Raw genomic sequence first — 15,060 nt, 5'->3', positions numbered from 1 at the left:
TGGAGTGGACATTTGTGGACCCTCCTGCGCGGTGACCTGGCGTTCGGGTCCTGCAGGGGTATAAAAGTATGGTTATTGCTTCTGTGTGTGCCAATGGCGTGCAATGGGTGGGTGCCCGTGTACCTCAGTGCTGGCATTCCTTTGTGGGGGCTGTTGTGACGGTGTTTTGGGGGGGGGGGTGATGGGGATGTGCATTGGGCATGCTTTGGTGATGGGTGTCCATGCTTTGGGGTCGCATGCAGGGCTACGTTTTGGGATGGGTGGGTTGTGATGGTGAGACATTTGCAAGGGGTAGTTGTGATGGGGGTGGGGGTGAGGGTGAGGGTGGGGGTATGAGTTGGCATGCAGGTAGGGTGGGGGGGATGAAGTAGTGAAGATGAGACTTACCAGAGTCCATTCCTCCGCCTACTCCTGCGAGGCCCTCAGGATGCAGGATGTTCAAGACCTGCTCCTCCCATGTTGTAAATTCTGGGGGAGGAGGTGGGGGTCCGCCGCCAGTCCGCTGCACCGCGATGTTGTGCCTTGATACCATGGAACGCACCTTCCCCTGTAGGTCGTTCCACCTCTTCCTGATGTCGTCCCGATTTCTTGGGTGCTGTCCCACAGCGTTGACCCTGTCGACTATTCTGCTCCATAGCTCCATCTTCCTGGCAATGGTGGTGTGCTGCACCTGTGTCCCGAACAGCTGTGGCTCTACTCATACAATTTCCTCCACCATGACCCTGAGTTCATCATCTGAGAACCTGGGGTGTCTTTGAGGTGGTGTGGGTGGTGTGTGGGATGGATTGTGTGGTGCTAGGTGTGGTGATGTGTATTGTTGTGTTGTGTGAAGTGCGTGCTAATATTGCAGGGTGACAGTGAATTGGGCGTCTGGGTGCTCGGATGTCTTTTCTCGGTGCGTGTTCACGAATCTCTAGGAGTGGAAGTTTGTGGGTGATGTGGGTGTGTGTTTTATATTGTATTGGGTGTGTGGGAGTGGTGTGTGTATGTGTATCAGGTGTGGGTATTTCGAATTGTCCAATGTGGTAGTGTTTTGTACGAGTATGTGTATTTCGACCGCGGCGGTGTGTACCGCCAATAGAATACCGCGGTTGAAAGACCGCCGCGTGGATTCGTGGGTCGTAATGGCATGGGCGTATTTCTGTTGGCGTGACGGTGGAGGTTTGGTCATCACCAGTTCATCGCTGACCTTTGGTGTGGCGGACTTTTGTGGATGTCGGGATTTTGGCGGTTTGCCTGTTGTGGGTCAGAATGACCGTGGCGGTTTACCGCGACCGCGGCTGTGTTATGGCGGTCTTCTGTCTGGCGGTAAGCGCCTTTTACCGCCGAGGTTGGAATGACCACCAGAGTGTCAGAGTTTCTGGATAAAATCAATAGCATTCTCTAACCCACCTAAATGACTCCCCGTGACATGGGTTTTTATCCCTTTTTCGTAGTACATTCCCCCAAAATTCTTTTGGACATTTTCTATACCCCACTATCTTTAACCTATCAGAAAGTACATTAGGTAATCTAACTCTTCACCCCATATTATTTTAAAAGTTTTTAATTGGTCTTCGTAATTGACGTTTTCAGAGGTGGCACGTCCGGTGTGATTTCATCCTTCTGTAATTCTTTGCACATCTTTCGGTTTGAATGACCTTGTACATTACATTAATCTACATTGTTTCAATTCACTTTTAACATTTAGGGGGTTATTACAACTTTGGAGGAGGTGTTAATCCGTCCCAAAAGTGACGGATATACCACCAGCCGTATTACGAGTTCCATAGGATATAATGGACTCGTAATACGGCTGGTGGTATATCCGTCACTTTACCGTCACTTTTGGGACGGATTAACACCTCCTCCAAAGTTGTAATAACCCCTTAGTCTGTGGACGAGGGGAGATGGTAAGAACGGATCTAACATGGTTACATTCATCTTCCGAGTCGAAGAAAAAGAATAAACAGGGTCATGGCCCCTTGTGAGTCAGCACACTGGAAAATAGAAAAATGCATTTAATATGAGAGCTAAGCAGCTAAGCTTCGGCTCATGCTAACTTAAGGCCTATGAGGTTTTCAGTACAAATTTAATAACACAAATGTTAGTATAAGCTTATTTAAACATAATATAAACATTTTGATTATCATTATTAGTCCGCGTATACATTGGTGGCCACTCATCGTGATCACAATTCAAGCGCACGTCTAAGCATAATTACTATTATTATAATTTCTATGCGGTAGCATCACACACTAATTCATAAATATTTCATGTTAATATAGATTATATAAGCTACGCTCTCTCAGTACTTTTCTCATCATCCAACTCATCGGGTAACAATATTGTTGCAGCTTATATTCCAGTCAGAGTCTCTATTGCATTGTCCTGGGAAAGTCAGTCTCACACACATTGCATTAACAATGTTGCATTAGCTTGTACATCATCTCCTAGCAAGCAATTCTCATGAGAAAGACTTTTAGCCACAAGCATTTGGTCAACACAGTGAAAAATCACAATTTAATTCTCCAAACAACCATTTTATTAAACTCCTAAGAAATACAGCTTGACATGAGGCCGTGCAACTAGACCAAGACCTCCGCTAAGTTAAGGCCTACAATTAATAATGCTAATACATAATACATAACCCTTAATATGATATATTTCTACATTAATCAAACATTAGCTCAACATTTCACACTAATAAACCAATGAGCAGTACACTTTGTGAACATTGGTGGCCACACTGGTGGGCGCCTCTTCAAATGCACGCACAATTTTTCTCTAAGTTATTACATTTTCTACGCAAATTGAACACTCAGAATACATGAATATTCATTAGTAAAATCAGCATCAACAATAGCCGAGACCTGAAAATAGTTGGCATGTAAATCAAACAACAAACATCATGTAAAAATATTATTACTTTTTTTAAAATTCAAAAAAGTGTATTTCTTTAACATGAGGAAGTGGTTTATCAATCAATGAATAAAGATTTGTAAAGTGCAGCTAATCACCGTACAGGGAATCCAGGTGCCCGCAGGTCCAGGCAAAAGCAGTGAAAATGAAGGAGAAGGAAAAAGAAGGCACACAAAAAACAGGGTAAAAAGCAAGGAGAAAGCAGTGAGAACGATGGAAAAGCAAGAAGGCACACAAATAATGGGGGGAAAAGCAAGGAGAAAAGGGTGAAAACAAGAGAAATGTAAGGAGAGGGCACACAAAAAATGGTGGAAAAAGCAAGGAGAAAGCAATGAAAACTAGGCAAAAGCAAGGCGAAGGAACAAAAAAACAAGGTGGAAAGCAAGGAGAAAGCAGTGAAAATGAGGGAAAAGCAAGGAGAAGGTACACAAAAAACGGGAAAAAACAAGGAGAAAGCAGTGAGAATGAGAGAAAAGCAAGGATATGGCACACAAAAAATTGGGGAAAAAGCAGCAAGAATGAGGGAAAAGAAAGGAGAAAACACAAAAATAGTGGGAAAAGCAAGGAAAAGACATGGGCAAGAGAGATGCAGCAGCACGGGAAGAGTCGGGCCTGGTGCCATTTGATTTGATTATATAATTGTATTGAAAGGCATTTATCAAAAGTGATAGTTTTTCAACATTCATGCACCCTCTCCTCACACTGACAATGCCATTGGTAAACTAAGAAAGCAAGTCACTTGTTGCATGCCCTATATTATGTGGCCTAGATTCTTGGAGGAACAGTACAAACGTGCATAGTTAAAGGTGATTTCTCTTGTAATCATTTTTTAAAAAGGAGCTGGATAAAATTAAATATTTGTCAAGGATCACTCAATTATATGAAGTCGGGAAACCAGGATTGATACCAGGTTTTCTAGTTCCACATTGAACAAGTTAGCCACTAAATAAGTGTCTGTTTCTCAGGCCTGTTTAACATCATAGGTTATTTCTTTGTTTATAATTCTTGGCATATGAGGGTGAAGTATGGGTAGCAGACAGAAGCCACATGAAAGCTCAGATTGCTTTGGGCTCGAGGGTCCAAGAGCACCTCGAGCTGTGCAAAAGCCTGACATCAGGCTCGAGCTGTCAGTGGCTTTCCTACCTCTAAAAATTGGCCCCACGTGATGTGGGCCTATGCTTTCAGCTACATTTAGTACCTTCAGACGTAGATATGCTTGGGGATAGGAGAGAGGGTTAGTGCACGGTATTACCTGCATCCTTTCAATGTATCAGTGGCGAGGTACAGTTGCAGTGAAACGCACATATCTGAATAAATGCAAATTTGTGGTGATTTTCTACAGAAGCACTTCCCCAGATCTGCTTCGTGACTCGGAAAATATTTGTAGCGCATGGCAAATTATTTTACAAATTATTCTCAGAACAGACTATACCTGAATTTCTGTAAAATAAAAACACTCTCATAAAACATGTTAAAAGGAGGGTGAAATACTGTATTTTCTCAGGTCTTTTTACACTGTGGTGGCACATTATTTGTTGTAACTGGGATGTATATTAGCTTACTGAAGTTATTATATTTTCCTATTAAATTATAGGCCTATGCCTTCCATTGGCACTGTGGGCCATGGCGACTGCAGACTTCACTCTTTTCTTTCTGTAACCATCGAGCTGTGGGGGATCAATATCGGAGTGCTCAAGCCGCAGGGAGGAGGCACTGGAGGGGGCCGCAGGGGAGCTAAAACAGAATGCCCAAGGCCCATTGGGAAAGCGGGTTGCTACCGAATCCCCAATGAGTACTCCCCAGACCGGCACTCCAATCCATTGCACAGCCGGGGGCTGCAACATCACCCAGAGTTTCATGGGCCTGAACATTCCTCTGGTGGGCCACAGTGACAGTTGCCTCCTTGACTCGTCTTCTGCAGCCAGGGGTAGATGGCACATCAGCACAAGGAGCCCCAGATGTCCTAATTGCATGGTGGCTTTGCCCAGAGGAAAGAAGCCCCCCAGCCATCAAGCTGCCCCCGGACTGGAGGGGTTGGATCCTGGGGGACACTGCTTCACCTCCCCTGTCCTCCTGTGGCCTGTCACCTAGCTGCTCGTGCTGCCAAGTTGGCGGCACTGATCATCCTTTCCCACCTGTGGAACACAAGTGCTGCTCCGCCACACTGTACAGCACAACCTAGACCCTGACAGGTGGGACGTCAGCAAGGTGAAGTTCTGGACTTCCTGTAGCCTGCCGACTTACCTGTGGGCATAGAAGTCCACCACCTTCCTCCCACAGTTGAGGCCCCCCTGAATGACCTCTTTTCCTGTCCCACCTACCCATAGGTGAACCTGAGACCCAACTGATGTTTGGATTTATGAACGGCCACCACCGGCCACAATAAGCATTAAACTTCCCATTTGGAGGCCAAGATTGATAGATAAATGGCCACCAGGGGTTTTAGGGACAACCGGACTGGCTGTCCTGCCTCCTACCCCGGATAACACCAAACCCATCAAACAGGCCATTCAAGCAACTAGCTCTGCATTGGAATCCAAGATTGGTGAGGTGAGGGAGATGGTCTCCTTCTTGCACCAGGATCTGAGATGAGTGGCAGACAGGGTCATGAAATGGAGGTCCAGATTTCTGAACTAGAGGACATGGTCATTGAACTCAAATTGACAGTCTAGCTCCTCTTGATGTCATCAGTGGTGCTAGAAACACATGCCTAGGATGCTGAGGGCCAGCCTTTCTGCTGCAATTTACTCTTTGTGGGTCTTGCTGAGGGCCATAGGGACAAAACCCCAAACAATTTCTGAAAACCTGGCTGACCTCCTGGATGCTCCCCTCGGCATTGTGGACTTGCTTTGTTGTGGAGAGGGCACACAGCTCCCTCGCACAGTAATTCCCCAAGGCTCTGCCGTGTCCCATGACTATTAAGTTCCTGAACTATGAGGACTGGGATTCCATTCTCTGAGTGGAATAGGGATGGGGAAACTTTAGTTCCATGAAAGGCTTGTAATGATATTTCCAGACTACACCCGCACAGTGCAGTAATGATGCAGGTCCAACCAAGGACTCAAACAATAACTTTGATCTAGTGGGATTGGATACATGCTTCTTTTTCTATCTTGCCTCAAGATAATCTAGAACTTCAAATTGTGTTTTCAATAAATCACGGATGTGGCCCTCTTCTGGGCGATGGATAAGCTTGAAATTAAATGTAACACTCCATCCCTGTGGTGTTCTTCCGAGATGCGGATGGGGGTTCTGGGCTATCCCACGAACCAAACATGATTGACAGGGCGAGGGTGTCAGAACAGCCAAAAGCACCTTTTTTCAGACCCTAAGTGGGGGCACCCTCTCCCTCTCTGGACCGCCTTTGGAATGTGTCACCTTCTTCAGCCTTCCGTTTTCTGGATGACCGGAGCTCTTTGGCAGTCATATAACCGAGCCTGTCAATCTTGACTGTTTTGCTTCTTCATTTAAACCACAAGCACCACTATATCCTTTTTTTTTTTTTTTTTACATCTGGCTCAGATATGATAGGACTCTGGTTTCTTAGTTCCAATTAGTTGCTGGCTATTGTTAAAATTATGCTTCGGCTGTGGAAGTGTGAGGTGGGGGGATTATCTTGGGCTGTTTCTACTGGTACAGTGGTTCTTTCTGTCATGTTCTTTCTCACAGTTGCTCACTGAATGTCGCGCCCATCCCACTAGCCTGTCCCCTGAGAGCTCAGCCCCCATGACAGATGGTACTGACCTGCTCACTGCCCTCTCATGGAACATTAATGGCCTCAACAATGAAATCAAATGAGGTGCAGTGTTCCAGTACTTGAAGCGCCCCTCCCCTCTTGTGGTGTTCCTACAAGAGACCCACACTTGCTGGGTAACGACTGTCCTGTTTTACAGCAGGGGCTACACCCACGTTTACCATGTTGGCTATATTGCCACCTCCCAGAGCACTGCTATTGTCCTGCATAAATGTCTACACCTGCTGGTTACATAATCTCACTGACATTCCCTGTGCCACTTTGTCATCATAGAGGGTGATACAGCGGTGTTCACTGGACGATTGCCTCTGTTTATGCCCCCCAACGATAGTGTCCTCCATACTACAGTGCTTTGCTTCCTTGCTCCTTCAATCCCTCCCTGGTCCCACTCGCTTAGGGGTTGACTTTAAGTCTGTACTAGACCCCGAGCTGGGCTCCTGCAAACCTTTGGTGTGCCCATCATATTACTTGGTGGCACTGGCCTCTTCCCTAGCTCTGTTGGGCACTTGCTCCACCCACATGCTAAGGAGTACATCTTCTATTCCAACTCTCACAACTCCTGTGCCCAACTCGATTATCTCCTCAGACCCTCCATAGAGACAGCTTGGTTGATTGACTCCCACATGCTTCCTTGTCTACTGACAGACCACTCCCTGATCACTCTTGTTCTCAGAGCTTCCAATTGATAACAACTGCAACACTGGTGACTTAGCATCTGCTGCCTGACAGATGTCAACCTTGGGAACTTTCTCCATAAACAAATCTCCAACTACTTTAACACCAACACCAACTCAATTGACTCCCCTCGCATACTATAGGAGGCCCTGAAAGCGAACCTTCTCAAGCAGATAATTTATTAATAATTTTTCAACAGACCACTGCCCAGACACGCAAATACAGGGAGGTCACGACCCTGTAGTAAAAGTTGCATTTAGCGGAGGAGGCTCATGCTAGACCTGAAGAGGCTGACACTTCACCAAAACCTGTTGGATAAAGCATCTATTATACAACTTGCCACACAAGGAAGGCTCTACGAGATTAGGGGCAATTCCAAAAAACATTTACATTGGCTGGGAGACAGGAATTTGACCCTCTGCTTAGTCTCCAACTTAGCAACGAGGCAGCCAATGAGGTGTTGGCCCACCAAATGGTGGCCTAGGAATTTGCATGCTACTTTACATGTCTCTGTGCTAGCCATTCAATGCCTGTGGCTGAGCAGCTGAATCCCATTGTCAAAGACTTGTTTGTTCCTAGTTTATTGGCCACAGACAGACGTGACCTCAAGGCATGGCGATTGTGGAGGTTGTTAGAAATGGGGTGTCTAGCTGGCAGTGCTTTGCACCCTGTCCATGTAGGGACCCACACTCTAGTCAAGGCAAGGGAGCCACACAACTAAGATAACCCTTGCTCACCCCCGTAGTAGTTTGGCACAAGCAGTCAGGCTTATTTCAGAGGCAATGTGTAAAGTATTCATACACACACAGTAACACAGTGAAAACACTATGAAATGACTTGACACCAGTTTAGAAAAATAGCCAATATTTACAAGACCAACATTGCAAAACTCCAACATACACAAGTAAATATATCACTTTTTAGAGGTTTCAATGAGTCTTAATCCGCTGTAATCAATGGTTGTATCTTTTTGACACAAAGTACCTGGGATGCGTCAGAAAACAAAGACGATGCGGGCTGCAAAGGAGGTGATTTGTCAGAAAAATAAGCAATGCGTAGATTCTTTCCTCACAGGTGAGGCAATATGCTGATTCTTTACTCGCAAATGAGGCGATGCGTCAGTTCCTTTCTGCGGTGCAGAATCGATGAGAAAATGATGCCCAGGGATGATGCATGGAAAATCCAGACTCGCTGTGTTGATGGTTCGGCACAGAAACAGTTGCTGCACTGATTCTTCTACTGTGAGACCCGCGTTTCATTGATTTTTCAGCTGCATGGTGGTATGTGCAGCTCTGTGGATTCCGCTGGCATTATGGCCATGAGGATCGAGTTTCACTTTATGCTGTTGACCACCTGGTTTACCTACGTGAACCTGAGAACTCCAACCTGCTCCTTTTAGCTATGCTGCAAATATACAAAGAGGCTTCTGGCCTCACAGGGAACTGGCCCAAGTCCACTTACATCCCTCTCCCTGGCTCTCATGAGGACATCAGAGCAATGTTCCCGCTCCAATGATCTTGGATCTATTGGGCCCTCAAAGTGACGCCTCTGGTTGCTCAAGCTAGAAAGGACATGACTTACTGGGTGACACTCCAGCTCAATGTGGCGGGCAGGGAAGTTTGATCAAAATGTTTGCTCTGGCTTGGTTCCTTTACACCCTGCATAATTACCCATACCCCATCCCTCCTGCCTTCTTTTGCACACTACAATCTGAAGAGATGCCCTTTATTTGGGCAGGGGGTTAGTCATGGATCTCTCTCTGTAAATGTGTGCTTAACCCATACAGAGGTGGGCTGGCGCTTTCAGATCTCCAGCTGTACTACTGAGCCATTCACCTTCTTCCAATTACCTAGTGGTTCTTTGCAGGTCCTTAGTATTGGAACTCAATGAGTTGGGTGGCCATGGCATATTTAGCCTCCTCTATGACCCCATCACCCCCCAACCCTCCTGCCCATGGCCCAATTGACTCTGCCTAGCTGGCACCAGGTGCTACGTTGGATTGGCTGTCACGGTGTATCGAAAGGAGCAACCCCCCTTTCGTCTGGGTCCTGGCTCAGCCGCACAAATGCCTTCGAGGATTTCTGGGCATGAGACTCCATAGGTATCTCCATAGTGGGGGATGTCTGGATGGGCACTTCCATTAGGATACATTTCAACACCTCGTAGACACATAGGCCCTCATTACAACATTGGCGGTAAAAGCCACTTACCGGCGCGCAGAAGACTGCCAACACACCGCCGCGGCAGCGGAATTCCGCCACGGTCATTATGACCCACTGCTCGGAATCCGCCAAAATTCAGACACCCACACAAGTCTGCCACTCCAAAGGTCAGTGATAAACTGGCGAAAACAAAACCTCCACAGTCATGCCAACAGAAATACGCCCACACTATCACGTCCCACGAATCCACGCGACGGTCTTTCAACCGCGGTATTCCATTGGTGGTACAAACCGCTGCGCTCAAAATACACACACATTTACAAAACACAGCCACATTGGACAATTCCAAATACACACACCTGATACACATACACACACCACTCACACACACTCAATACAGTATAAAACACACACCCACATCACCCACAAACCCCTACGACAAAATTACAGAGAGAAGGCCAGAGAGAGACACTACAAACAACTACTAAGCATCCACAGGCACACAATACCATCACCCACATAACTTCCACGCACCTCACACAACACACCACTACATATCACCCCGCTTATCACTACATACACCACCCCACATATCACCCACACCACCCTATGGCAAGGCAAAGACACCCCAGGTTCTCGGAGGAGGAGCTCAGGGTCATAGTGAAGGAAATCGTCTGGGTAGAGCCACAGCTATTCGGATCACAGGTGCAGCACACCTCCATAGCTAGGAAGATGGAGCTATAGCGCAGAATAGTGGACAGGGTCTACGTAGTGGGACAGCACCCAAGAAATAGGGATGACATCAGGAAGAGGTGGAACGACCTACGGGGGAAGGTGTGTTCCGTGGTCTCAAGACACCACCTTGCGGTTCAGCGGACTGGCGGCGGACCCCAACCTCCTCCCCCACAACTAACAACATGGGAGGAGCAGGTCTAGGTGATTCTGCATCCTGAGGGCCTCTCAGGAGTAGATGGAGGAATGGACTCTGGTAAGTCAAATCTTAACTATTACATCCCCCACCCTACTTGCATGCTATCACATACCCCCACCCTCACCACACCCCCATCACTCCAAATCCTCACAAATGTCCCACTATCACAAACCACACATCCCAACACCAAGCCCTGCATGCAACACCAAAGCATGGACACCCATCACCAAAGCATGGCCACTGCACATACCCATACACCCCCCTAAACCACCATTACACAAGGTCCCACACAGGAATGCAAGCACTGGGGTACACGGTCACCCACCCATTGCACACCATGCCACACAGAGATGTAATAAACATCCTTTTATACCCCTGCAGGACCCCTACCCAACGTCACCAGACAGGAGGGTCCACACATGTCCACACCACCAACAGAAGAGGCCCACAGTGATGACAGCAGCTCTGTCCAACTGGATCTAGATGACCAGCCCGGCCCATCGGGGACCTCTGGACAGTCAGTTCCCCTCTCACAGTCACAGGCCACCACAGAGCTTCCCCCCTCTGGAAACACCAGCACAGCACCCACCCAGCGGGCCCATACCTCTGTCCCAAGGACACGTCAATCAGCAGTGTGTCCACCACTACAGGGAACCCAGGCTAACCCACCACCCCAACAACAACAGGGACCTGGGGGCAGTGGGCACACGGTCCAGGGGACGGAGGCCCAGGAACACAGGGGAACTGGGAGGGCTGCTGTGCGACAGGGGGAGGACAGGCCAAGGGAACCCACTCTCCACGAGGCCCTCTCCAACATCATGGGAGCCTACCACCATTCCCAGGAGACAATGGCAAACGGTACTGGCCAAGTTTCAGGAGACCCAGCGCCTGCAGGAGGAACAGCATTTGGGCTTCAGGGAGTAACTCAGATCCATCAATTCCACCCTGGGCACCATCGTAGGGGTGCTGAAGGAAATACTCAACACCAGGAGGGAACACTGTGGCACTACAAGGGGCCCCTGACACTAGCCTGGATGATGAACTGCCCACCACCTCCACCGGCGCTAGTGGACAGGACCACCACACCAGCACCCCACCCCCTGAAGAGGGTGAACCACCCCACAAACGGTCCCTGAGATCCAGGACAAAGACAGAGAATTATGCCAAGACCCCCGCCAAGAAATGAGACCACCCTGAATGTCATCCTTCTGTCCCACTTGGTCACCCTGTCCATCCTCAAACTGCCCCAGCTCTACTTCTTGTGCCCATTTGGGCAATGCACCTGTGAGACTAATAGACTGGACTCTGCCATGGACATTCCTCCACCATCACCCCTCACCATTTTACAACCCCTTCCAATATTGAGCACTTAAATAAACACCCTTGAAGCACAAAACAATCTGGAGTCAGTCTGTGATTTCGAAATAGTGTATTAGCAATTACAGTGTCAAAATGCTCTTTCAAATGTTATGTCAACTTACCTATGTCACACAGCTCTAGTCCATGAGGAAACAAAGCAGATGTCACACAGTGGGACCCACATCTGTGAAATCGTAAGGGAAAGTGACAACTCAGTGACCATACACTGGGTGAAAACGACAGGCAGTTGAGAGGTAGTAGTGTTAAAGTACATGTAGTAAGCAGGTTTGTATTCTTTCCTGTGTCTCACTGGGAATATTGCAGGATCACCGAGTTCCTGTTGTCGATGTCCTCTTCTTCTGCTTCCTCGTCTTCACTGTACACAGGCTCCACAGCTGCAACAACACCGCCATCTGGACCATCCTCCTGCAGAAAAGGCACCTGTCGTCACAAAGCAAGTTGTGAAGCATACAGCAGGCCTCGATGATCTGGCACACCTTCTTTGGTGAGTAGAATAGAGATCCACCTGTCATATGGAGGCACCTGCACCTGGTCTTCAGGAGACCGAAGGTCCGCTCTATAATCCGCCGAGTTCGCCCATGGGCCTCATTGTAGCGTTCCTCTGCACTTGTCCTGGGCTTCCTCACTGGGGTCAGTAGCCATGACAGGTTGGGGTAACCAGAGTCACCTGCAAATGGCGAGGGACAACTGTTAGACACACACTAACCTGTAGGGATATCCCCAGACGCAGACAACCATTCCCACTGACTTGCTTCCAGGTGCTCACCTAATAGCCACACACGGTGCCTCTGGAGTTGCCCCATCACATAAGGGATGCTGCTATTCCGCAGGATGTAAGCGTCATGCACTGAGCCAGGGAATTTGGCATTAACATGGGAGATGTACTGGTCTGCCAAACACACCATATGCACATTCATGGAATGATAACTCTTCCGGTTTCTGTACACCTGTTCACTCCTGCGGGGGGATACCAAGGCCACACGTGTCCCATCAATGGCACCTATGATGTTGTGGATATGTCCCAGGGCATAGAAGTCACCTTTCACTGTAGGCAAGTCCTCCACCTGAGGGAAAACGATGTAGCTCCACATGTGTTTCAGCAGGGCAGACAACACTCTGGACAGCACGTTGGAAAACATAGGCTGGGACATCCCTGATGCTATGGCCACTGTTGTTTGAAATGACCCACTTGCAAGGAAATGGAATACTGACAGCACCTGCACTTGAGGGGGGATTCCTGTGGGATGGCGGATAGCTGACATCAGGTCTGGCTCCAGCTGGGCACACAGTTCCAGGATTGTGGCACGATCAAGCCTGTAGGTGATGATCACATGTCTTTCCTCCATTGTCGACAGGTCCACCAGCGGTCTGTACACTCGAGGATGCCACCATCTCCTCACATGTCCCAGCGGACGGTGCCTATGAAGGACAACAGCGAACACAGAGTCAACCAACTCAGAGGTACGTACCCACAGCTTACACAGAACACGAATCATAGTCCGAAATTTGGCCTGCATGAGTGTTGAGGCAAGGCCTAGGTATGTGTGACGCAGTTAGAAATTAAGCCATGTGGGCCCCTGAAATGGCGGCTGCCTGACCTGTATAGTGGGACAATGGGATGTGAGGTAACTGCGCTGGCATTGTACACCGTCGCGGTAGGCGGTCAAAGACCGCAGCGCAATTCTGCATTGGTTAACATTGGACCCTACGCACCGCCACGGACGTGACCCCATTTTCTATCTGTTCAATCACTCGATACCTGATCTTTGACAGGAGAGGACCTACACTGCAAGTGCTGCTGTGACCTCGGTCTGGAAGAGACAATGGCTCGTGTGTCTGGGGAAAGGGCCCCTGCCTTCACATTGGAGGAGTTGGAGAAACTTGTGGATGGGGTCCTCCCCCAGTACACGCTACTCTACGGTCCTCCAGGCAAACAGGTAAGTACATTGGGAGCATGCTGTATGGGCTATGCCTGTGTGGAGTGGGGTGGATGAAAGATGGGGGGGGGAGATTGAGGCATGCATGAAACGATGGTGAGTGCATGTGCCACATGGCAAGGGTAGGGATGGGGGCCAATGACTGTGCAGTTGTTAATAACTTTTCTTTTCCCCTTGTACAATTCATGTAGGTCAGCGCCCACCAGAAAAAGGATATTTGGCGTGCCAAGGACGTCCGGACCCTGGGTGTCTACCACAGACGGAGCACCCACTGCCAGAAAAGATGGGAGGTCATTCACCGCTGGAGCAAGAAGACGGCGGAGGCCCAGCTGGGGATGGCCTCCCAACGTGGGAGGGGTGCCCGTCGCACCATGACCCCCCGACGTTCAGGATCCTGGCGGTGGCGGACCCGGAGTTGGATGGGTGCTTGAGGGCATCACAGCAGCCACAAGGGGGTGAGTACACTCTCATTCTGCTGATTTTGCGCGCAGTGGAGGTGTCTGGGTGGGGGAGGTGGGCTGTGGGTTTCCCTAAGCCAGGGCGAGTGTGCTAGTTAGGTCCCCTTCCTCTGGCAGACCCTGGGGCACCCCACCCCACATGTGTACAGTGCCAAGTACACCTAGTCAGGCTCCTGTGTCATCCATGTGTGCAGATGTCGGCCATAGCCTTGTAGGCCATGTCCCAGGGATTGAACATTGGACTCCAAGTGCGCAGCGTAGTGCAGGGGGCTTCTGTGTCTGTCGTGTCCCCGAACGGTAGCGGTAATGCATGCACTCAACATGTCTTTCTTCTGTCATCCCCCCCTTTTTGTGGTCTCCCTGTTCTTGTGTGCATTAGCATCATCAGGCGGAGGAGCAGTGGCACCGGAGCAGGAGGGAGCTACATCCCACATGGCCCTGGAGGACGAGACAATGGACTCAGAGTTCACCAGTGGGGTGGAGGGCGAGGGGAGCTCCACGGCGGGGACAGGAGCTGAGACCAGTGATACGGACTCGTCCTCTGATGGGAGCTCCCTTGTGGTGGCGGCAACATCTGTGCCCCCGCATCTACAGGTACAGCCGCCACCTCCCCTACCAGCACCGCCCTCCCAGCAGCCCCTCAGCCTTTACCGCGTGCCCGCTCACCCAGGAGGGCGGACATCACCTTTGCCCCAGGCACCTCAGCCCCTGCCCCAGTCACCCCTGCTGCCCTCAGTGAGGAGGCCATTGACCTCCTCAGGTCCCTCACTGTTGGGCAGTCTACCATTTTGAATACCATCCAGGGTGTAGAGAGGCAGTTCCAACAAACAAATGCATTCCTGGAGGGCATTCATTCTGGTCA

Source organism: Pleurodeles waltl, chromosome 8 (assembly GCF_031143425.1).
Source record: "Pleurodeles waltl isolate 20211129_DDA chromosome 8, aPleWal1.hap1.20221129, whole genome shotgun sequence".
NCBI lineage: Eukaryota > Metazoa > Chordata > Amphibia > Caudata > Salamandridae > Pleurodeles > Pleurodeles waltl.
This window is presented reverse-complemented; position numbering follows the sequence as displayed.